The following is a 13,730-nucleotide window of genomic DNA, read 5'->3' as shown; positions in this document are numbered from 1 at the left end:
CTAGCTGTTCTAGCTTTCTAGCGAGACTGCTTCTCTTTGGACACTTCTGCCGCACGAGGGACATCCACAGACAGCACTGTCCAGCAAAAGACTCCTGTGCAACACAGTGTCAGCCTGTATCCGAAACAGAACTGGCGAAGCAGGCACTGTGTGCCAACTGGCAGCATGCACAGGGGGGTGGGTGAGCTAGATCAGAATCACAAGAGAGGAGAGCTGGCACCACACATCCAGCTGAATTCGCCCATTAAATGACTTCCTGAAACCCCCTACCCGTTATCAAGGGGAAACTCAAAGAGTACAAGGTGGAGAGAGATTGTGGCATCGGAGCACGGTACGGGGCTGCCACCTAGGATGCCCTCTGTACTAATAATTTGAATGGTAGTATTCATGCCAACTGTAATTTGGTGGTTCTGAACAATGTACGGTATTAATGTCAGATGTTGGTGTTAATGCGATATGCAATGCAGCAGACTCGCAGAGGAAGTTCTTTTATCAAGTTGTTTTATTATCTTTTAGACAGACAAATAATTAGGTTTGGACTTATTAATTATAATCCAACTGTTACCCAATTAGTAGTGCAACCATCAAGATAGTGCTCATTTATAAGTATGTCTGTTCCATCAAAGACCATTCCTGCGATACAGTGTATTTAAGGGAGGCACTCAATACGTTGCTCTAAGGAGAGAGCGAAGGGAGAGGTCAGACACTCTATAGCAGCACCAGGTCCTTCCACACCAGTCACCACTATCTCCCTTCTATTCCCTCCCTGAGTCTTTAGCATTACTTGCCTGATGAGATAGAAAAATAAGAATACGTCAAGACCTCACCTTGCAGTGCCAGGTCCTTACGCACACACTCTGGCCTTCTATAGGTAACTCCTAGGAGTTTGCCCCTGCCTTAATCCCTACCCTTATCCTCATAGGCTGGTTTCCCCTGTGTCACTTGGCCCTGTTTCTCTAAGGCTGATATAGCCACCTGACAGAAGTGTTAGCCCAGCTATCTTCAAGGTTGGTGTTTTTCTTAGAGGTGGGTGGAATGTTTCATTCTGCCTGTGGAATTGGCGGAATTTTGGTCACCACGCATTCCTCTTTAACACGCAGTTTTGGCCAAATTCCACCAATTGCCACATGCAGAATTTTTCTCCCATGAGGCTCCAGAAAACACGAGCTGGCAAGTGAGATCTGGTGTCCCCTTGTGTGATTTTCAAATGTGGGAGGTCGCAGGCAGAGGGCTGCCACTCGAGTAGATTTGCTGCCGCTCGAGTAGATTTTTTACTCAAGCAGCAGCAGAATCAACTCAGATGGATGCACGCTTTTGCACAATACATGGTGCCATTGACACATTTTTCAGAGCTGCTCGTGCTACCATTGCAGCACAAGTTGCATATTTTCCGCCTTTCACAGAACTCAGTGGAATCTTGCATAGTTTCTGAATTCTGTGAAGTGAATATCCACAAGTTCCGCCCACCCCTAGAGTTTCACCTTCCTTTTAGTCACATATAGAGAGATAGATGTTGGCTTAGTCCACGTGAAGTGCACATACTTCTGTTAGAGACCAGGCTTTTGAAGGAGTTTGCCAGTAGGGCAGTTTGAGTTGGCTCCCAAACCACCAGGCACTGCCCACACCCGGAAACCAGAACCTGTTGTAGCATTTCTCACCCTCTCTGGGAGAGCAAGTACCCCTGGCAGTGTCCTTTTTCCAGATTACACTATGCATTAGGTTCAATGTCGATAAACTATTCCCCGCTATTGCTGCATTTCGATGAGCGCTCCTGCAGTCCCTCTTTCTCCAGAGAAAGGCACGTATGTGAGTGAGGCTTTCCCATTACCTGCCTCTGAACTCTGCTCTTCTTTTCCTCTTTAAAATTTGATGAATTATCGTTCACCGAAGAATCCCAATAAATTTACAGTTTATGCGAGAGTTCCTATCGGTTTCTGGTTCCAACTTGCCTTCTGACTTGTCTTGTTACAATTACATTGTGTGGCAAGTACTCTTTCTCTTCAAAAGACTAAGCACTACCTGGCTTATTTTATTAATAGCACAAGTAATTTTTACAGAGAGATAATGGTCTGATCAGCAGAGCCCACCATGAGACCAGTCCTCAAACAAATGATTCGATTTGTGGAAATGAGATTATGTTGATGCAAAGGCAACTTGTGCAAAAGAAAAGTGAAAAGAGTACAAAAGTCACCTTTGGGTGTACATTCGGGAAGGCGCAAGTACTGTTTTTTACTGGCCCACATGCTCATTTGCAAATAAATACTATTCTTATGGTGGTGATTTGACTTTCTGATCTGACTCTGCTGGTTATGGATCTGATTTGGAGAAGTACAACAACAAAGGTACAGTGAGTCGTTTAATTCACTGAGACAGGGAGTAGCTCAGGGTATGGTGGAAAGAATCCAAGATGAACAGTACACAGATGTTCGTATTGGGAAAACGAATCGGCCAAGATCTTATTGCCTGTCATCATTTTCTTTCCTATGTTTTTCTGCATTTGAATTGAGGAATTAATTGCCACCACTATTTTCTGCCACTTCCCTTCATCTGTGTGAGATCAGAAGCTACTGACATTGTGAGGTTGAGCTTAACCTGCCCTATTGCACAACAATCTTGCTGCCTTAGAACATTGTACATAGAAAACTAATGTAATTGTGTCATAATTATGTATTTCCTAGAAAAAAACTTCAACTGTGTTTAGGTCTTGTCTAAAAAACAACTTTTAGCTGTCTGGTTGTGAAAGAGCTCTTGTCGATCATGGCAAAAACATATAGCCATTGCTCACCACTGGTTGCCTTTATTATCACTCTCATTTGCTAGCTTCTGATTGAGTGGCTTGTCTTACTCTTCTTCTGTTTGTCCCACCTCTGGAGTACAGCTTCATTACCATCCTTTTGGTTGGCTGACTTGTATTGTTTCACTGCTAACAATTTGGAAACTACAATTTTTTTCTTTTTTATTAGGCACTCAAAGAGAGTACATGTGCTTTCTTGCTCATTCTTGTGCTGCTTATCAGAGCATCAAATACCCGCTGTCAACATTGCTAGTTGCTTCCACTTTTCCCCTTCACCTACTCCTCTGTTGCTCCTCTACCCCTTGCAGGAATTGAACTGAATGTAACTTTTTTTTAGGCTCTGCAATTGCTATTTACTGCCAGGCTCATCCGCATTCCAAAAAGAGATTTTGGGCATCTCCATTGTTCCCTCACCCCTGCCCATTCCCTGTCCCTTTTCCACAACTTATCCAATCCTACGTTGCCCCTTTGCCCCTCATCGCCATTTCAATGTTTTTTTTGTAAAAAAATGTTGAGGTCTCAGCAGCTGCCAGACCAATTTGCGAGCCTATAAGTGCTTTCATGCTAATAAAATCTAATTTTATTTTCTGACCTAAGTGGCGTCTGCCATTTCAGACTGGTAAATATAAAAACTAGCATTCACATCATCCTGTTGGTATGCTCATGCCTGGTGATGCTTGTGCATACCTACAGAATGACACAGCCAACATCAGTGGCCGTGTCATCTTGCCTTTTTTCCTTTGATTTTTTTTTATTTTATTTTTTATGCTGATGCTGCACAGCATTGTCCAAAAACATTGATAAGGCCAATAGGATAACAAGGTGAGACCTATTGTCTTTGCTAATGCTTATTTATTCTCACATTTATAAAAATTGGAAGTGCTTAATGTCATCATATGCGCAGTTACTAAGCACCGGGTTAATAAAAAAAAAAATCACCAGTGGTAATAGGTTTGAGGAATCAGTGACACCTGACCTAATGTATTTGGTGCAGCACTGACCAGGACAGGAGGCAGCGATAGACACTAACAAAACTCCCTTCCCAGTGCGATTGACTGTTGGTAAGAGTGACTTTTGTCAGCAAACCACAGATATTAGCTGGTGTAGTCTGAAGTTCACAATTGTGATGTTTACTGTGCATGAGGGATGCTAATCTTGTAGTGCTTCACTCTACGACAACACAGTTGGCAGCGCAGCAGTGTAATAGTCCATTGCATCTGTCTATTGTTAATGAATTGCCTGCTGTGCCACGCCAGCCACAACAACGGAGAAAGACCGGCTTTTCCCAAAAAGGGTGTGATATGGTCTATCAATGAAAAATATATATTTGGAGGTGGAAAGCAGTTGCTAAGGGATGTCTCCCCCGCTGATATCAGTGTTCACCCACTCACATTGCGCAGACAAGAGGGTCGTATATTTTGTGATGTATGTGGCTATGAAATGTGTGAATGTATAAACAAGCATTTGCAATGTAATTGGTCTCGTGTTTGTGAAAGTTAGAGTTCTTGGCATTGAAAATGGCATTTGTTTTACTTTTTGTTTTTTATAAGCAGTGGAGTGATGATATTTGCATAGTGCTATTGCCATTCGTTTGACCTTGCGGCGCTGGAGAACCAGAAAATGAGAAATAGGTTCTGAGGGAGGGGAGATGAGTAATGTGTTGGCTGAGAAAAAAGTAAGTAACAACATCCTGGAAAAAGCAAACACTGGGAGAGAATGCTACATTAAGTAAAGCATGTGAAATGTAAGCAGGAACAACATGGTTACGTTAACGCTTTACACTGATAATATTTTGGCTGAAAAAAATCTGGCACATTTACCGTTCTAATCTGAATGAAGCAGAGAAAGGGTGCAGTGCCTCAGGCTGTCCGTAGGTGTCCTTTGGGGCCTCTTTTGGCCACATAAGGCACTATGTTACCGTGATACCAACACAGCGTGTTTATTTTCCACTGGAATTTTACAACCAAATGCTTTACTTTGTAAATCCCCTGTTCGCAAAGCTGTTAAATCCTAAAAAATATAACCAGTAGAGTTTATTTGCAAAACACAAAAAATAAAATAAAAACAGCAACAGTGTTAAAAATGCAATTCAGACTAAAACACACATACAACAGGAAGTTCTAAGCACAGCAACATGAGTTTGGAAAAAAATATATAGCCTAGTGAGCCGAAAACTCCATGTAAAGCTTTATGAAATGAAGCTGCGCAAAAACTGCTACGTTTTCGTCAGGCTGTAAACAGTGCCGGCTGTAGAGTGGTGTGACTGGTGCCACCGCATTGGTGTTGACTGGAGGTGGGGGGCGCAGTTTTTGTAAATGTATTATCATTTGAAAAGCACCTGCTGCTGGCATTTCTTTCCACCAGCTATTTTCAGGCAACAATAAAAAAATATCAAAATAACTCTGTGATTAATGTTCTTCTTGGAGAGAGATTGGAAATCTTTCTAGTGTAAGTTTTGAGTCTACCGTAAGGTAGCACAGTTGGTTAATATACTTGCTGCAAAAAAAGGCGGTGTGGCCGGTACTACCGCACCAGGTGTTGACTTCTGGAGGGGGATGCAGTTTTTTTGCAAGTGTATTATAATTTTAAAAGCACCTGCTGTTGACATTTCTTGCCACCAGCTCTTTTCAGGCAACAATAAAAATGTCAACATAACTCCATGATTGTTCTTTCTGGAGAGAGATCGGAAATCTGTCTATTGGAAGTTTTGACATAAATTATGAAATAAAGCAAATCAGAGAAAAACATGCACAGAAGACGATTACTGTGCCGGAACTGTAGCAGCGTGAGCACTGACCAAATGGGAATTCCATCAATATAAGCACAGAATTGGAATCCCAGAGAAAACAAAGCATTCCGAAACCAATAATAAAACTGTTTCCAAATGTGGGAATTGCATATTTAAACAATACAAGTAAAATATGAGCCTGCATTTGTATTCCTATGTAAAAACAAATCGTCATAAAAGCAAATTACTGAAAAAAAACAGCCACATTTATCGATCTAATGTGCACAAAGCAGGGAAAGGGTGCAATACCACAGGCTGTCCCTAGGTGCCTCTTGGGACCTATCTGGCCACATAAGGTACTGCACCCTGCAATCGTGAATTGAACACATCCATAATGACTTTCAGGTGCTGTGCTGAACAATGAAGCGAAGCACCTATTTTGTGAGAAGTTTTACCCTGTGCCTTCCAGTTATGACGGAGGGGAGACAAATAATATGCTAGCTAAAAAAAAGCCAACACTCTTAGAGAACGCTAGATCACTAAAACATGCCAAATGTTAGCAGGAACAACATGGTCATGTTAGCTGAGAGCAAGAATGCTGTGGAAATAAAAAGGGGAGCTTCACCGAACACAAGCAGGAAACCAAGAAAAGAAAAGTCACCTTAAAGAACAAACAAGCACAACAAAGCCTAATTATACAATAGAATTAGTAGTAATTATACCTTGTGTATTCAGGCACACTTCTCTATCAGGCTTTCATTGTGACTGCTGGAATACAACCCGGATCCCCCAACCTGAAGAAGCCATCTCCTGACTCCACCACAGTCCAGCTACCAGCTCAACTCCTCCTCTCCTTTCTCCTTGTAGTTCTTGCATGTCTTGTCAATAGTCTGTCTGAGTACCTCGCATTTATCTGTCTTTGCTGTCCCTTCCAATATAGCATTCAGGAAGTTTACCTCAAAGCAAAGTCTTTTAATTACATTGTTAACTTCATAGACTCTGCCCACCACAGTCATCATGCCTGGATTGTCATAATTCTTGATCTTTCGCCACCTTGGACAAAGGTGATTCGCTATTACTGTGATTACTTACAGAACGTTTATACATCTCTGGTGCTATACTGTCCTGGCATCTAGTGCCTGACCCTGCTCTGTCCATTTAGCTTCCCACTCATTCCACACTTAATGAGCATATTCCCACAGGTTTGTTCTAGACCCTTCTGTTCTCTCTGATTTACTCAGTTGGTTACGTCTAAGTCTTAGTGGTGAGATCCAAATAGTCACTACTTTTATCTCCCTCAAATGCTTTTCCAAGCTGAATGACTGATTACCTGCCCTTCTAACACTTGACACTGGTTGCCATTGCACTGCTAGAAGCTCGGTCCCACTAGAATCAAGTTCATCTTCTTCCCATCATCAAGGCTGCAAACTATCTCATACTAGTCCAGTATGTTGAAGTGTGTGTACTTGTAGGTGATGCAGAATTGCTTGAACTTGATGCATGCTGGAAGCAGGAGCTGGTGAAGGTCCCTTTGGGTGATGCTAATGTCATTTTACTTATGTTGGTAGTGAACGAGGTGTACAGCTACATGGACGATGGTCTTTATGTGGCTGAGTGTGGCGTTCCACAGTCTGCTGAGGAGGGTGAGGCCGATATTTTATTAGAAAGTATGCATGATAATATGCCTGGAATGGACAGTAGTGAAAAATCAAAACTTAGAGGTTTTATATTCCCAGCACTTGGACAGAAAATCTGTAATTTCAGTTTAGGTGGGTCTCACAGGCTTATACAGAGATATTTGGTTCTACAAATCTTGCAGACTCAGTTTTCAGAAAAATATTGCATAGTTGCACGTGGGAATTCATATTGTATAGGCTCGGGTTTCAGATACCAGTTATGTACCTGAGTGTGGAATTTTACCACTTATGTCTTAAATTATTAAGCTTGTAATTTGAAAGGAATTAACACAGTTTGTACCTAAACATCGGGTTGTCATTTTATAAAAATACTGTTTTCCCTCGGTGAAAACAATGAAGTAAAAAGAAAGCATCATTTACTTTAAGCCTGTGGAATGGCATATTTCTCCTTGGGGCAAGAGGTTGATCAGATTGAGCAACGCACCCGTAGAATAACGTGTGTGTTCTGTCCCAGGTGTCCTTCAGAAAACCAAAAGGCGATGAGTGGTTCCTTGAATCAATCTCAGACGCTGGTAATTGCTTTGGTCCACAATCCTGTACATCATTCTGTGTGTTTGCTGTCCCAGTTGTCTAGTCACATAGGAATAGTCGTGGCCTCCTTGATTTCCTCAGCCATGTTTTTATCAATCAACCTATTGTAAAGGCTCTTTTTTTGTGGGTAGAACAGCCAAAGCATACAAAGCAAATGTACATATGCCTGTACATAGCTAGCAAGTGAAATCAGTTACATTAAAGAGGAGGGCAGTAAGCTGAGGTCCGACTCGTTCTGTGAGCTTGGTATCAATGCCCCAGGCATCCAAACTTCAGAAAGCACACACGTGAGGACTGTGAAAAGAGGTTGTATACACTGAAGTGATCAAACACTCTTTCTAGGCTTTGGAAATGTATTAACCTGTTTGTTATACCCAACTCTGGTAGACTGGTCCGAGCAAGGGGAATTCGAGGCTGTTGTAATTTGATAAACTAAACCTTCTGCAGTTTCTAAAACCCAAAGCAGGTGCCACGTGACTCCAACGAGTCATTTTTAGACGTTAATTAATCATCACTTAGATAAAAGCTGGCAACTTTGCGAAAGCCGGCACAGCAAGGTTCATTAAGTGCAAGCTATAATTACTATTACATTCACTTCCCTGTTAAAGTATGAACGTTATAGGATTTCCTTCCCAGAACCAAGACTTCCGGGGTTGAGAATAGTCAAGTAAACTGTGCGCATAGTTTCTGAACAGAATAACAGATCGTATTTGGAGGAATTCCTTAAATGTACAGTAGTTTGACATTGTAATTAATTGTACATTTTAGAAGAATACTTAGACAAATACATTTGTTACCTCATATTTTTGTCTATTTCCCCTGATTAAAAAGAATAAATTAGAGCACACAAACCTCGGACCAGAGGAAATGTCTGGATTCCGTCTCCTCCAAAGTGTTCCTGGCAATCTATGTATCGCTGATAAGGATGGTAGCCATTTTAGATTTGCCACAGTGATAAGACCATAAAAGATATTTGACAAATTGTGCTATTCAATGCAAAGTTTGGTGCAAACTTCTCCAAAATTGTCTTGTGGCAGGTATGTAGCACTTCCACAGTGTAAGAATTTGGATATATGTTGCACTTCATCCTAACGTCCAATGAGGATTGTGCTTACTTGTTTATTTACCACGGTAGTTCTGGTTGAAGAAAGCGGAGTTGCACTCATGACCCCTTTCTGGGGTAAGGTGCATGATATTACTAAGTGCTGTTGCTCAGTTTGTATTCAAGTTCCAATGTGGAATTCTTGCAACAAGTTACATTTCTTCTTCCGAACCAGGAAAGTCATACTTCCTTCTGGCCTTAATAGAATCTCATGCTAGCCTATTAGCAACTTTGTGGGCAAGTTAAGTAAAAAAAAAAAGGCCTTGGGCTAAAGGAATAGAAAAAACTTTATTTCTCATTGAGTGACCACTAATATCTCTCCTCGTCAAGAGGTGCAACAACTGCTGTGAGGACATAACTTACTGTCCCCAGCATCAAACATCTCCAAGCCTTCCCTAGCATTGCAATTGTGGGCAGCAGTGTCTGACCCCTCTAGCAGGGTCATTTAGACCCAATCTGTAAAACTAGACATACTCTAGCACTAAATATGTTTCTGCTGGATGCTTCCTTAGTTTTACACCCAGTTTGAGGCTTTCAATTGGGCCTAATGTGAGCAAATGGCATTTGCTCCCGTTTTGCCCTTGTTGCTGCCCACTACACACTGGTTTGCTTAGACATTTACCACAAGTTGTGCCCTAATGGTAAATTCCTGTTTCACTACAGGGATTAATGCAATTATTCCCAACTCCTAATGTACGCTATTGTAAAAAACACAGGTTGTAAATACTCTTGCAGCCACTAATTAAACTAAAACCTTTAAATACTGAACCAGTTGAAGAGCCTGGTCTATCCCACCTCATCACACTGGCAACAGATTTAGACTTGTCTTACAATTCTATGTTGGTGCTGATGAAGAATAATGTTTCTGGGGTATAAAACAAATTATGAAATCCTTTTCTGAACTATGACAAAAAACGACCAGTTTTTTTTTTATAGTTATATAGAAACAGACATATAGTCAGCCATCGGAAATACTGAGGTCACATAAGCCTTCTCATTTCCTTGTCTTTCCCTTGAAGGTGACTAAGAGGAGACCAGTTTGTGGCCTGTGGACCTGAACTGGACCTGAACTATGGCTCATTCTGCTTATCAGGTTGCAAGGGTTTAGGTCTGGCCTTTGAGGCAGGTTTAACTGTCTTACCAAACAATAGTTTTTCAAAAACTTCATACATAATATACATACTTAGAGGAGCTTTTGGTAAGAAGGCTTCATCCATTAGTCGGTTAAATTGTCATTAACATTTTGCTTCTGCCCACCACAGCTTGGAGCATGAGGCAATGGGTCTGGCCCTTTATCCATTGGCTCCTTTCACCTTCAGTGAGTGCTAAAAGCCCAGGCAAATTGTTGACCTCCACCTAAACACGTTCCTTTCTCTTCGGTGATATACCTGCTTCCAAGTGTGCTTTTTAATTGGTTATGTGTTATATTAACTTTAAAGAGTGGCTATTTATTTTGGCTACGCTTTGCATGCTGAGTTATATGATGATCCAGTTTGTCTCCTTTTTAAATGTATAAAGGGTTTATGTGAAATTGTATCATTTAACGGTGTAGCTGGGCGTGATTAGCATGCTTGTTTAGGTGGTGATATTTATTCTTGTTTCCTTCTGAAATAACAGTAATAATAATAATAAAATGTATGTCATAACTGATAGTCTTCTATCTTTAAAATCACTAGTAAAACATGCCACACCAGTTTGTTTTGTAATTTGTTTTTTAATGCAAGCATAAGGCGGACAGAATTATTTGGGCATGCTTTCATTTTTATGCTCTTTATTTCCGAGACATATTTTTGCAATTAAAAAATAAAATAAATAAATTGATCGTCATGCTAGCTTGCCAAAGCCAGACCTACTGGTTTTGCCAATGCTTGGTTTCCTTTGCTGTAAGGCCATAAATGTTTGGCCTAGTATAGAGAAGGTGCAGTGCTGGTTGATCAGGCTTTATTTGCTACATAGTGCATGTTTTTTCCTCAATGTCATGAATGTATTTTTGTGGAGTAAAATACATTTAATATCTTACTGTATGATTATACTCCTGGTCCTTGGAGTCCTGTTCCGCTGCTGTTTCTTGGTACATACAGGGAGTGCAGAATTATTAGGCAAGTTGTATTTTTGAGGATTAATTTTATTATTGAACAACAACCATGTTCTCAATGAACCCAAAAAACTCATTAATATCAAAGCTGAATATATTTGGAAGTAGTTTTTAGTTTGTTTTTAGTTTTAGCTATGTTAGGGGGATATCGGTGTGTGCAGGTGACTATTACTGTGCATAATTATTAGGCAACTTAACAAAAAAAAATATATACCCATTTCAATTATTTATTATTACCAGTGAAACCAATATAACATCTCAACATTCACAAATATACATTTCTGACATTCAAAAACAAAACAAAAACAAATCAGTGACCAATATAGCCACCTTTCTTTGCAAGGACACTCAAAAGCCTGCCATCCATGGATTCTGTCAGTGTTTTGATCTGTTCACCATCAACATTGCGTGCAGCAGCAACTACAGCTTCCCAGACACTGTTCAGAGAGGTGTACTGTTTTCCCTCCTTGTAAATCTCACATTTGATGATGGACCACAGGTTCTCAATGGGGTTCAGATCAGGTGAACAAGGAGGCCATGTCATTAGATTTCCTTCTTTTATACCCTTTCTTGCCAGCCACGCTGTGGAGTACTTGGACGCGTGTGATGGAGCATTGTCCTGCATGAAAATCATGTTTTTCTTGAAGGATGCAGACTTCTTCCTGTACCACTGCTTGAAGAAGGTGTCTTCCAGGAACTGGCAGTAGGACTGGGAGTTGAGCTTGACTCCATCCTCAACCCGAAAAGGCCCCACAAGCTCATCTTTGATGATACCAGCCCAAACCAGTACTCCACCTCCACCTTGCTGGCGTCTGAGTCGGACTGGAGCTCTCTGCCCTTTACCAATCCAGCCACGGGCCCATCCATCTGGCCCATCAAGACTCACTCTCATTTCATCAGTCCATAAAACCTTAGAAAAATCAGTCTTGAGATATTTCTTGGCCCAGTCTTGACGTTTCAGCTTGTGTGTCTTGTTCAGTGGTGGTCGTCTTTCAGCCTTTCTTACCTTGGCCATGTCTCTGAGTATTGCACACCTTGTGCTTTTGGGCACTCCAGTGATGTTGCAGCTCTGAAATATGGCCAAACTGGTGGCAAGTGGCATCGTGGCAGCTGCACGCTTGACTTTTCTCAGTTCATGGGCAGTTATTTTGCGCCTTGGTTTTTCCACACGCTTCTTGCGACCCTGTTGACTATTTTGAATGAAACACTTGATTGTTCGATGATCACGCTTCAGAAGCTTTGCAATTTTAAGAGTGCTGCATCCCTCTGCAAGATATCTCACTATTTTTTACTTTTCTGAGCCTGTCAAGTCCTTCTTTTGACCCATTTTGCCAAAGGAAAGGAAGTTGCCTAATAATTATGCACACCTGATATAGGGTGTTGATGTCATTAGACCACACCCCTTCTCATTACAGAGATGCACATCACCTAATATGCTTAATTGGTAGTAGGCTTTCGAGCCTATACAGCTTGGAGTAAGACAACATGCATAAAGAGGATGATGTGGTCAAAATACTCATTTGCCTAATAATTCTGCACTCCCTGTATATTGCATATATGTTCCCTTGCTTTCTGTCAAAAGGCCCACCAGCAGATAAGATGATCACTGGTCCCTGCTCTTGTGGACCTACCCAGTTTAACCTCTCCTCCCATGGTGTCCAGTCCAAGACTGCGTTGAAAAATGCAGTTAAGCATCACTGTGATGTGCAGTGACCAGGCGCTCCTGGATTTGTCAGGAAAGTCCCGGTTGTCTCCGCAGACAATCTGCACAATTTGCTTTTGCAGATTTCGGCAAAAACAGAGGGAGGCATTTTTTAATGTGTACCAAGGCATGACGCGTTAGCCGGTTTAATTTAATTAACATGCATGATACTGGGTTTAAAATTGCATTAAATGTATTCACGTGGTGCCTCGTTCTCTGTGAACCTATGCCGGTGAGCACTGTCGTTCTGTTATTCTCGGTTGAAGTAAAGTTGTAGTCATTTTTCTATTTTTGTAAAATGTTCGGGATTATTGGATTTGAAATTCTGGTCACTCTACTGTCTTGACGACCTCCCCACTTGGGCCTGGAGAGAACCGAGGGCCAGAAACTCTGCCTCTTCACAGTTTCCCTGCAAATATTGTTCCCTTAACCTCCTTTCGCCTTCCCTTGATCTAAAGTAATTGTATTTCTTCCATAGTTCTTCCTAGCTGGTACCAACACTCTCAGTCCAGGGACTGGAAGATGTCCCCTCTGCTGTTGTCATGAGGCCACCCCCAGCTTCACACCCGGGCTGTGTGGAACCAGCGCCACGCGTGGGCTGCTCCCCTGTGGCTACTGGGTGGATGCAACTCAGCGTTTGTGCTGACTACATGTAATCTGACTACATGTAATGCGGTTATAATATACATCGTTTAATCTATTAACACATTGTTCTCTCGGTCATAAAAATAAAACCACACACGTGTTTCAGCTGGAACCCAGTGCTATGTTTCTAGGCACTTTCTGTAAAGAAGCACATCTGTGTGTTTCTGCTGGGGCTCCCCTCCCCCACCTCCCTTATACTGGGACTTTCAGTTGTGTGAACCGCTCGTCGGCTATTCGGCGCCCTCCCATTTCTGTACTGTATACGTTCGGGGAGTCGAGCCCCCCCCCTTTCCTCCTGTTTATGAATATTCATTCAGATGCCTAAGATTCTGAGGAGCGTGTCAATAACGGCGCTAGATTTCGGATCACGTCCAGCAAACACAACGTTATTTGTATTATATTATAAAAGAACGTTATGCTTAAATGCGATATTTCG

General features: G+C 41.6%; 1 protein-coding gene across 5 annotated transcripts in view; it reads left to right on the top strand.

Annotated features, from left to right (window-relative positions):
• The window catches only part of LDB1 (LIM domain binding 1), a 363,831-nt gene that overhangs the window by 175,977 nt on the left and 174,124 nt on the right, over positions 1-13,730 (top strand). The window lies entirely within an intron of this gene.

This window comes from Pleurodeles waltl, chromosome 6 (genome assembly GCF_031143425.1).
Source record: "Pleurodeles waltl isolate 20211129_DDA chromosome 6, aPleWal1.hap1.20221129, whole genome shotgun sequence".
Lineage (NCBI taxonomy): Eukaryota > Metazoa > Chordata > Amphibia > Caudata > Salamandridae > Pleurodeles > Pleurodeles waltl.
Note: the sequence above shows the minus strand (reverse complement) of the source record. Positions and strands in the feature narration are given on the sequence as shown.